Source organism: Coturnix japonica, chromosome 5, assembly GCF_001577835.2.
Source record: "Coturnix japonica isolate 7356 chromosome 5, Coturnix japonica 2.1, whole genome shotgun sequence".
Lineage (NCBI taxonomy): Eukaryota > Metazoa > Chordata > Aves > Galliformes > Phasianidae > Coturnix > Coturnix japonica.
The window spans coordinates 40,077,097-40,089,390 of NC_029520.1; the positions used below are offsets into that span (position 1 = coordinate 40,077,097).

A 12,294-nucleotide genomic window follows, 5' to 3' on the forward strand; every position below is an offset into this window, starting at 1 on the left:
GGCACGGCAGCCGGGAGGAGGCGGGAAGGAGGGATGCGGGACTGTGGGGCTGTGGGTTATGGGGCTGTGGGTTATGGGGTTATGGGGCTGTGGGTTATGGGGTTATGGGGCTGTGGGTTGTGGGGCTGTGGGTTTGTGGGCTGTGGGGTTGTGGGCTGTGGGTTGTGGGGCGTAGAGGGCTGGTGGGGCTGTGGGGTTGTGGGGCTGTGGGGTTGGCGTGTGGGGTTGTGGGGTTGTGGGGTTGTGGGGCTGTGGGGCTGTGGGGCTGTGGGGTTGTGGGGTTGTGGGGTTGGGCCCACTTAGTTGGTGTGAACGCTGTTTCCCGGCCTAGCAGGGTGCAAGTTTGTAATGTGGTGTCACTTATAACAGCAGCATTCACACGTGAAATCTTAATTCTGGAATGGCAGTCATCGGTGAAATAAAATATCTAATGCTGATCATTCATTCATATTCCAGTATTTTATATTTCTTGGGGTGTGTTTGTATACACGGACATCTAACACTTGTGTGCTTGTATGTAGCTGTACACTTCCTGAGGAGAGACTGCACTGAGCTGTTTGAAGTCCATAAGAGATTTCCGCTGTCTTTCCACTTTTAACATTCTTCGAGCACCAAGTCTTGGTTTTAATCTTGTTTAGGTGGGATTTTTCCTTGTGGTTGTGGGTTTATGTGTGTGCACGTGTGTTTTCAGACCAAAAGTACATCGATTCGCTAACTTCTGTCACTCGATGTCAGAAGTGACATTGCCACGCCTCCATTGCAGATAGCAACTGTTTCATCATCACTCCCCTTACAGAAGAGAAAATAATGAAGGTACCAAATAAATGGGTGAAGTAAATTGTTACATGTTTTGCATCTTTGTAACCAGTGGCTCCTTCTAGCAGAGTGTAGACTTTCAAAGAGGGTTAACAGCTGCTGGTTATTCTTTGTCCCAGCTGTCACATCTTAGGGACTGGCACAGTGTCCTGCAGCCACTCTGTGCTTCCCAGGGGCCCTGGCAACCTCAGCAGAGACTGAAACCTGACTCCCCTCTGTTCTTTGCTAGCACGAAGCTCAGGGAGCTGGCAATAAATGCCATAGTTGCAAATGGTTACAGGTTTTCACAGCTTTACAGACTTTATCTGCTTACTTTCCTCACACTGAGATATTCCTTATTTCCTTCTAAATTTCAGTTTAAATGATTTAGCAACTTCAAATGGTGAGGCGATAACCCTAACAAATCTAACCAAGGTTCATGATCCATTATGGTAGATGCTGACTGTGCTTATAGCAAGACACAGTATTTGCTCTGTATATTTAGGTTCAGTTCTGTCTGGGCTTGGAAAAGAGTATTTCATGAGCTGAAAGTTTGTTATTGTCACTGAGGGATTCTCTGATTTGCTTGCACTTTTGCTTGTGCTATTTTACACATCAACACATGGAGCTTTTTACATACGTAACGGTATCGCCAATGTTTATATATATATATATATATATATATATATATATATATATATATATAAAATTTATTTATTTTGCAATAGGATTCTCCCATTTTCACAAAAAGAGCAAAACTGCCCATGTGAATGTTTGGAAAGAATCCCACCTCTTGGCATATATTATGACAGAAGGACTATGCCGACACTGAAATACAAAACCTCTTGTCTATTGCAGAAGTAGAAGAGTATGCATAAGATTTCATTTGAACTGAACTTTTGGGAGTAAGAGATAATAAAACCTGGTCTAATGCCTTGTTTAAGGGTAGACATACCTTTGAATGGTCCAGGCATAGCATGCTAATTTAATTAGCACCATCCCTTTTGTCTTCAAAGCAGCGTCACATGGTTTTCTGGCTTATAAGGGTAGGTAGGATTCACAGTAAATATACAGACTTTATCTGTACCAGTAAATGAAGCAGAGCAGGATTTGTCATCCAGGTGTCAGTGCAAGTAGCATGACATAGCATGGTATAGTTTGCATGTATACAGCTAAATTATTTACCCTTCGAAACAGGGTGGCCTTTTCCATACTGCCTGCTGGATTTAGACAGACTGTAAAGTTACTGAGCCACGCTCGCCTCCAGCTTGTATGAGGACATTGACTCAGGGAGTACTACTCAGGGGCCCAACTGTGCCATACCAGCAGTCAGAAGTATGGGCAGTTGTGTGCCAGCCCTCAGATTCTGCCTTTGTTCCATTAAAATCACCAGCACAGAGTCAGATGAGGGATGAAATGAGCTTGAGCCTGCAGCTAAAGCAGGCATGTGAAAGTGCAGAAACAATGATGGGCTATAGACCCACAGGGAGTACAGAATGGGAAATATAGAAATATACAGAAATATAATAGATTTCTTTATAGTCTGAAGAACTAAAACCACCCTTGCTATGTAAACTGTGCTTTTAGAAATGCTGCTCTGAGTGCAATTTAACTGACTGAAAATGTTATTTGCATTTTAAATAACCATTTAGGTCTGTGCAATGATACTGAACAAAAAATACTACTTGGCATAACTGTGTGTTCAATACATTACCTCTCCAGTGTTCAAAGGCAAAGAAATATTTGATGTAAAGACAATTAAAGACTACAATATAATGAGGAGTATGGTGTAGAAGTATTTTTTTTTACACAGTATTTTCAAGCCAAGTTGATATTCTTGTGTACAATAAGAGCATCCTGACAGATCAATCATCCAACAGTTCAGTGTTTGGGCTGAGGATGTGCTGTGAGTTTGGGAACATGGAGTAATAGAGTTCTAAAGATAGATGTCCCTTCCCCACCCCACAACACAACTGTTCAGAAAATATGTATATTCACTTACCATTCCTAATTGCAAAAGGAGAGAGGAAAAAAAAAATGCTGTGGGAAATACCCACATCACACAAAGATATAAGTGAAGAGTTCTTTAGAAGTGTCACAACATTTCCTCTTTGGTTCTAAAAGAGGTGGTATGCCAAGCTGCTTTGAGAGCTGGGGTGAAGTCTTCTGAGAGGAAATGTGAGAGAAAAAGAGAAGAAAATAGGTGCCATATCTGCCTACTTCCATGTTGTCGCTGCTTTATGGTCAAAAGGTACTTGATTTACTTACTTTCTGAAGTGGAGCTTCATACAAAAATGGTTGCTTATATGATGCTAAGAAGGCATCCAGCACTTTCTTGTGGGCACTGAATTGTTACAAGTGTTAGTGCTATTTTCAAAGTGCAAATGGTGGAAAACTGGATATGAAGTACTTCCTTTAATCAGGCCACTGAGAATATTTGCACAGCAAGAGAAAAAGAGGATTAAATTTTGAAAAGCGAGAAATAAATTTAAGGAAGGACTCCTCAAGAAAGAGCCATAACATGAAAGAGACTTTGGGTGAAATTCTAATAAGGTAATAGTACTAATTTGTAGTTTTATCTGTATTTAAGTGCTCTGTTGCTGTGTTTTAAATCTGCAATTGAACTTTTGTGCTTGCTAACTCTCAAAAAGTAGAGAAGGTAAATTTGCTGTTTAAAGCATTTTTTGCATGAAACTGCTCTGGCCAACAGTTTTATGTAAAACCACTTAATGTCATACCATGAAAGGAGAAGTTATGCTAAGCATCCAGGCCCAATCTTTCTTGTAACGGAAGTGGTACAGCTTTGTCAGGAAATGGATTGTTTCTTTAAAGAGTGAATGATAAGTGATGAAGAGATGTCACTGATTCTAGGGTTATATCTTGGTATCAAAATGTATTTCTGTGTTTAAACTTAAGTCCTCCTTCAGTTAGCAGTCATTTCCCCACTGAAAATTCATTTATTTTTTTCTTCAATTACAACACATCTACTTTTCCTAGCAACAGTTTAAAAAATGTAATTGCTAAGAATGCTTGTGAAAGAGAAATAATTAAAAATGTTACATTATTTGCTTTCCGATGTGGAAAAGGAAACTGTTTAAAAATGCAATGCTACCTATTAAAACAGAAGTAGAAGGTTGTTTCAATTTCTGATCTGCTTAAATGCTTAAGCTAGATAGGGGTAGAATTTCTGGTTAATACAAAGAGTTGTTTTTTGGGTCATAATCCTCACTGACAATTTTAAATCATTTTCAAGTTTGTCGTTAAAAGCATTAAAACTCTGAGTAATAGTGACTGCAGCGTAATTAAACCCCAAATCTTTTTCAGAAGACTCATGTGTGAATTCTTATGACTTGGAGATAGGGACTTTAAAAAGGAGAAGCTAATCAACATGATCTGAAAGCTCCAGATGAGGAAATTAAAACTTGTAACTCAGCACAGAGACCACAAGTACATCTTGATAGTTGCAGAAGCCACGCATCTGCTCTCCACCCCCAAAAAAGGAAGCAAAAGCTTGAGGGGGGAAAATAAGAGAATAACAGGCAAAGCTTAAAGGTATGCACTGTAGTTCTTAAAGAGATCCTACCAAAAAGGAGATAATGAGGGTAACTACTGCTAAATGAAGAGGGAAAGGCAGTTTATGAAAAGCATAAATGAAAATTAATACTATAATTTCCACTTTTTTTTTTCCTACTTACATATTTGAGCGTATTACATCTGTTTAATTGCCATAGAACTAAAAAGCAATTAGCAAAGTGACTAACACTGCAGAGATTCCTTAGTTACTTTTTTCTTTACCTTGACAGAAGTTACATGGTTATCGATTCTGAAACTACTCCTTTAAAGAGCTGTGTCTTTTAATTGAAATAGCAGAGATGGCTAAATAAAGAGAACTGTATTCCAGTAGAACTATTGAGTTCTTCAGAAAAAAAAGTGAAAAGCCTCTACCAGTTTCAGGTATTGTACTAGATGACTGGAGAAAAGCTCTCAGCTTAGTGTAATATATTGCAGTATAATACAATATAATATAATATAAGATGAGCAGCATTACAGATAAAAAAAAAAAGAGAAATCTCTTCAAAAGACACAGGAAATTGCTTTGATGAAAGATTTGAGAGATTACCATTAATTTTAAACAATTACCAAAAAATTAACTTCACTACATAAACAGCTGATAGACATGATTCTAATTATACGCAGCAGGTACAAAATACTATGGTGAAAAATCAGCTGATAAAGCAAATATCTGTAATAATAAATCAGAAATTTTCAATAGCTTTTTAAAAATAAATCTAAATAATCTTTAGAAAGAGGGAGAGTGAAGAATTGTTACCTATTATTTCCAGCATGAAATGATGTCTTTTCTGTTGGATCTGCCACTATTTCACATTCAAACCCAGAATGTGAAGCACAAGTCTCCTCACTTCATATTGCTCAGGGAAATGCTTGCTATAGGCAGGGGACATGAAGTTCAGTTCAAACTAGCAGTTCTTTAAGTTTTCAATAATCCACGTGCAGCCACACTTGCATTTTTCTCAGGGAAATGCTGGTTACCTAGAGATGGTAGAACTGCCAGCTTCAGTCATAGAGTCACCAAGGTTGGAAAAGTCCTCCAAGATCATCCAGCCCAAATATCCACCCACCACCAGTATTTCCCAACTAAACCACATCCCTCAGTACAACATCTAAACACTTATTGAACACCCCCAGGGACAGTGACACAACCTTCTCCCTGAGAAGCCTGCTCTAGCACCTGAGTACCCTTTGAGAGAATAAATTCTTCCTTATATCCAACCCGAATCTCCCCTGGGCATCAAACCTGAACACCCGTCTTTTCTGATGTAAACTGAAACGGTCGTTTGAAAGGACATTGGAGTTCCTGTAGGGCAGAAAGCATTTTGGATTCTATTTGTAAAATCCTCAAGATTCAACATTTGTATTTTCTCTAAAGTATTAAAATTCTGTTCACAGAAATGTCCCTTTGAACAATTTTCCTTTAGCTGTCATTTAGAAATTGTGTCTAAGGGTGAGGTTTGGCATCTTCTCGCTTAAACCTGTAACATTCAAAGCTACTTTTTTGTTGTGACTGCCTGGTAGTGTATCGATAGGTAACATTATAGCTATACAGATTACTGACACTGTAAATAACTCTGAACTACTTAATTACCCTAACCTCCAAGCATTTTCAAAGAATTACTGAAGAGTTACACTAATACCAAGTCTCTCTCCATTTTCAAAAGAACACATTTCTATTTAATCAGATTTAATCACACAAAATCCAACTACATTATTACAGAAACTCTACAGTAAGTGATTTGTTTCTTATTAAACTCAGTGCTGCCTTCCTACAGCTCTCGTAGGACACAGTGGATGTTTGCATTTCAAAATGTGAAATCAAGTGAGACGACCCCCACCAACTTTTGGCATTTTATTATCTCTTATTCTGTTTGCAATAAGCAGTGAAGATAGAGTATAACCTGGACTTAATCACTCGTTCTCTGAGCAACATGGATTTGCAGTGTGCCCTTATGTTGTCTTCTCATCAAAACATTTCTTTTGAGCAGGTAGTGAGAGGCAGTATTTTCCAATTTTTTTATTTTTTTTTTTATAGTAAATTAGTAAAACTGTTCCCCTATGTGACAGTATTTCTCTTTAAATAACTATATAATTGAAGACAGTGCACAAGTATGAGATATTCATTTGCTTCATAAATTACACAGAAATGTTTTCTGATAGCAAGTGTTAACAGAACAGAATTATGAATTGAATTGGTTTGGACATGGGCCCACAGAATTCACTGCAGTCCTGGAGTGTTATACTTTGATTATGAAGGATAGCTCTTCAAAAATCATGAATCACAGATAGATTCACAGAATCCCTCCCTTTTGACAAACAGAATGTTAATCCCTTATTTAATCTTGTTTTTCAGGTCAAACCAGTGCTGTTCTTTCTGGAGCCTTTTATGTACCCTTTCTGACTTCATAGAGCCCATGAAAGAGCTATCCTTCCTTCTCAAAGGCAACAGTTACCTAATCTTTCCTCTGCCTCTTTTTCTCTGCATTCTCACCCCTCTGCATTCTCGCCCCACCTGCACAACCCCAGGGAAATAGTCTTATTCTCCTCCCACCCCCAGAGACTTCCTGCATCTGCTATCACAGCAGCAACATTTGTCTTCAATTGTAGATCCAAGGATGTTATTGTCATAGTTCCAGGTGATTCTGGACATCACCACTGTTTTATTCCTATTAATGCTACTACCTGCCTGAGTTGAAGCTTCGCAGTGCATCCATCCTCTTACTGTAGATGAAGCTTTGGACTACAGCAATCTGTTTCAGTCCTGGTTATTTGACTGGTCTGTGATTTTGTAAACTTCATTCCTGTTGAGATTATTAAAAGTGACAAATGGAGAAATCATACAGTGTTATTAAAACAGAGCCCTCCCATGAATAACAATAAACCCAAAATATTTAAAGAAAGTCTAGCAATCCATCTTACTTAAAATCCTACTACCACCTGTTGACAGAACATCAGTTGCTTACTGTTGGCCGTTTGCTTGAGAATGGCTTTCCTCTTCTTGTCTTGCATCTTGCTATTAAGTCCACAGATTCATGCAATAAATATCTCAGCATTCAAGTTACCTACAACATTCATAAGCAATACTCATAAACAAAGAAGACATGTATCTATTCACATTTACTTAAAAATCTAAAGAAATAATTCTAAATTTTATTTGCTGTATGGTATTATATGTCAGAGACTCCCTTTGATGAAATTTTTCAATCTACAATTGAAAATGTAAACTTAGGGTTGTAGTCACAGTTCAGTGAAGATAAGAGATTACATCACACTGCAATAATGCTGAAGAGCTCTAGCTGAAGAGCCCTACCTGTAGACTGGCAGTCCTTTGTGCTACATCAAAAAGATGTTTCCCCAAATTTCTCATTCATGTAATATGATGAAAGTACAACTGAAAACTGGGGAAATTGATTTTTTCACTGACTCTGGCAGTTATAAGGCCAAATACTGATTCTCCATCAAAAGTGAAAGTCTTTTAGGAACTAAATGGTCCATCTATAAGCATAGAATCATAGAATCACCAGGGTTGGAAAAGACATCCAATATCATCCAGTCCAACCATCCGCATATCACAGATATTTCCCACTAAACCATGTCCCTCAGTACAATAACTACACATTTCTTGAATACCCCCAGGGTTTCCACCACCTCCCCAGGCAGCCCATTCCAGTGCCTGACAACTCTTCTGTGGGATAAGTCTATATTACAGTTTATTTATAAGAAGGACAATTGAGATCTGTGGGTTCTGAATTCAAGGTGGCTGAATTGATATGCATCTTTGTTAATAATCTTAGTATTTTTAATATATATATAGATTATATCCTAAACAGTGCCTGCTTAATATACATTGTTTTGCACACTTTCTTTTATATATTTAGTAGCTGTAGAAATGTTGTACTATTCCTTGAACACTAAGATATCCATTTTAAAGTGCATTGAACTAGCACCTTTGAAATAACTCTCTTTAATTAAGAGCAGTTTGCTTTGATGCAATCAACCATGAAATGAATGCATACATACACATGTTTAAATACTCATGCACATACATATGTGTGCATACATATGCACATGTATGTATATATGTATAGATATATGCATTCAGACATTTTTCTGTTGAGAGTTCAAAACCAAGTACTGATAGTAGCAGTTTCCTCCTTCAAAAGGAGTGGAAAATATTCTGTAATATTTTCCAGACCAAGGCTGCACCTGCTCAGAATGCTTAGTGATTTTACTTTCTAGTAATTGAAAAGAAAATGCATATTTATTATTAGATTACGACACCACAGACTTGTTAACTTTTATATATGGACTCATATTCTTTTATACCTTTTGGTAAATTGCATTTTGTATGTAAAATGTGTATAATGTATGCTTCTTCAATACTAATTATAATTTTTTATCAAGTGTTTTATCTTGTCCCATACACATGCATTTATAAAAAATTATGTAATACATTGCATATGTCTTCTGTCTTTAAATTAACTTTTCTCCCCTGGCACATCTTTTTTTGACTCAAGTTTATGTATAGTATATGGCTTGTTCTCAAAATCTTACATAGATTAAATCCAGTACAGTAGATGCATAAGCACCTCTTCTGTCCTTGAACTGAATAGGACTACTTATCTTTATTACTTATATTCACAGAAGTAATATAGGTTTGAGTGCTTACACTATAAACTCAGATACAAGGTTTTATATGCATATAACCTTTCTCTAAATAAATAAACAAATAATAGTAGTAGCTTAAATTTTGTTTTGTCCTTCTGTAATAAATACAGAAACAAGTCTCTGTTAAAAGAATTGAATTTTGGAACTAGAACATAGTAAGAAAAAATGTCTATACTTCAGGTCTTTTAAAAATGTAAAATGAGGCTATAGATACATAAGACATTTTCAGCTCTTAGTTTCTTACTCTTTGGTAATGAGCATCAAAATGATGACATTAACATCTCTTTCAAGTCAGCTAAGTGGTACTGCAGCATTATGAATCATCTCTGTAACACCAAGCTGCTTTTTAAAAGCACAGTTTTGTGGTGATAAAAGGTTTGAAGGTGACAAGCCTGCAGATCTTATTCTACTTACCCACAGAACATAGGGAAAGCTTCACTTCAAAACCATCTTTCTCCTAGACAGTACTTTGTCAGTCAGGCTATGCACAGGTAGAATATAAGTGTGTCTGCAGGTTCCTGGCTGCACCAAACAGAACATTAAGGGCAGTTTCCAGATCACCATGGCACACATAGTTATGAAATAGTACCACAGCTGTCAGGAACGTAGTAACGAAAACATAAAAATGGGACCATAACTTGTCTGAAACACTGTGGAGCCTTTCCAGTTGGAATGGATGCTGAAGAACAAAGCTGTCCAGGCATCCTTGATAATGCAAACTGCCATCCAATATGTGGGCAGTGTAGATCCTCCAAGATAAAATGATAGATACAAGATAAAATGATAAATACGAGATAAATACGTGAAACAGCTGCTGACAGCACTTCACCTACAGTTCCTCCTGGAATCTCCCTTGATATATTCTTGTACAGCCTCCCACTTACTGACCTGGTTACCCAAATGATGCTGTTTAAGCCAAGAGTTCCACATGGGAAGTTATGCTTGGTTTGTTTTGTTTTTTTGTTTTTTGGTTCTTCACAATACTTCTTGGTCTAAGAGTTTAAGGAATCAAGTGAAACAAACAAACAGCGTCTGTATCTCTCCATCAGAAATATTTCTAGAGGCAAAAATATTTATGATTGGTAGCTTGGTGGAGGTGAAGTTAACCAGAGTTTCCCCAGATCTAGCCTACTTAGACACTCACATTTCAAAAAGGTTCCCTTAATGTGAATACCTTGGCTACAGCGATTCCTTTAGTCATCATACCTGAGAAGTTCTCGATGAGGAGCTAGAGTTGCAAGGACTTCACAGCTGCCAGTAGACATGTGTGAAATGGCATAATCCTTGGAGTAATATGAATGACCTGTACAGCACAAGCATAGCACTGTTGTTGTTTTTTCGGGAACATGATACTATTTCTAGGGTGTGTAGAGAGCAGAACATCACTCACCTACTTACACCAGGATGGAATTCCTGGGAAGGAACAGGCACCCTGTCAGTGCTGTGATCATGCATGACATGACTGGGTGTAACCAAGGTGGTGGCATACTTACTTATCAAGATAAGTGCCTATGACTGTTGCTTTACAAACAAAGTAGTACAAGTACAAGTCATTGTACTTTGCCCTATGGACTTCCATTTTCATTCCATGTGAGTAAAACTAGAAGAAAAATTTACCTCACCTCAGGATTTTTTACCCAGCCAATGCTCATCCATTGCCTTGCTTCCAACATGCAGCATTCTGCTGGTTAGGGGAGAAGCTGGGATGAAAGACTGGCTTTTATGGCTAGTGAGGACAGCCCTCCTGTGTCCTCAAGCTACCTCAGCACCAGAAGAAGCCTGGATGAGGTACTCATGACTAGACAGCCTGGAGAATTGTGGAGCAATTTTGAATCTCTTCTGTAGTTCAGTGTAAATTGTGCAACTGTATTTAAATTCCACCCTTACGTGTGTTTTTGTGTTTGTTTGTTTGTTTGTTTCCATTTCTTGAAGTTGAATGAGCACTTTGTGTCATCTTAAATGAAAACAACCTCTGGCAGATCATTTGCTCTCTCTTCTTACTGCAGCTGGTAAGTATTCCTGTGAGCAAAGTCAAAGGCATGAAAATGGTATAATTAAAGCTTGGTAAAGGTTCTTGACTTCTCTTATGTGCATGTTTTACCCTGCTAAAGCTGCAGATAAATGTTCCAATGCTTGTTGGTCTCGTGGTTATGTAGGATAATGCAGGAGGTATGAAGGAACTAGATATGATCCAAGGAGTTGGAAGAGTGTATGAAGCCATGAGGAGGATATAAAACACCTCTTAGAAGTATATAAAAGCCTAAACAACACCAATCTTGTGTAGATTGTGTCCATGAAGGGGTAGGGCCTGAACTCTAGCCCCATACAGTGCTGTCTGACATAGCTGCTTTGAAACTGGTGGTTGCTTTCTGTTGCTTGTTTTTAATTTACTGGGAGAAACTAAACATTGCATATCAAGGATGCATTGATTCTCTTACCTGTTGCTCATCTTGACACAATCTGCAGGATCATGAGTGTAGAATATCTGCTTTAGGCAGCAGAGAAAACACTAATGGAAACTCATTTAAATTTCTATTTGTGATGGTTATTTAAGGTTCCTAAACTTCAAAGCCAAATACCCCGTGTTTCAAATGTAAAGTTAAATCTTAATTTGCTAGATGAACCACTGTCTGAAAATACACAAAGTATTTCCTCTTTGAAACTGCACACAGAGCTCTTCTGTGCTTTGAAATGATTCAAAGCAGATGAGGAGCAAAAGGATCATTAACGGGTTCTTCAGATAAAGCATTACAAATATAACTGTGAGACCTGTTGGAAAATGAGATGAAATAAATTTTCAGAGGAGTGTGTATGCTTTTCACAGAAGTCTTTTGGCAGAATTTCAGAGGAACTTCTTAATTAAGCAGCAGGTCTTTATAAGCCATGTTTACATTGAGAAACCTGTGTAACCATACTCATACTAGGGCAAGGCACAGTACACAAAGGTTTTTCATAGGTTATAATTAGTTTAGGTTACTTTCCATTATGCATCAGCAAAGGCAGCCCATGTGCTGGCTCATGTTTCAAGTGACCCTGCTGTTGCTGTTCCTGCAGCAGTAGCTTTGGGTGAGTTACCTGCTTGACAATGTCTAAAAAACCTACCCAACAGTGCCAAGTAGTGATCTCTGCACTTTTGTGGTCAGAGAACCTGTACACATCATCACCCATTCTAGTTACCAAATTTTAAGTTGAAAATAGGATAAAAGCTAGAGGAAAAATGCAGGACTATGTTCTGTAAGAGGCTTTGGTTATTTACAA

At 37.9% G+C, this 12,294-nt stretch overlaps 1 protein-coding gene across 8 annotated transcripts in view; it reads left to right on the forward strand.

The window, feature by feature from the left end:
- Window positions 1-12,294, forward strand: part of DGLUCY (D-glutamate cyclase) — a 37,997-nt gene that overhangs the window by 143 nt on the left and 25,560 nt on the right. For 4 of the 8 annotated variants that reach the window (XM_015865282.2, XM_032444949.1, XM_032444947.1 and 1 more), the window contains exons 1-2: window positions 10,733-10,824; window positions 10,969-11,045. The gene's annotated coding sequence lies outside the window, so the exon portion shown is untranslated. Of the gene's footprint in view, window positions 1-521; window positions 639-691; window positions 814-4,119; window positions 4,348-10,732; window positions 10,825-10,968; window positions 11,046-12,294 lie in introns of those variants that run through there. The other 4 variants (XM_015865280.2, XM_015865279.2, XM_015865283.2 and 1 more) reach the window with 4 other exon arrangements.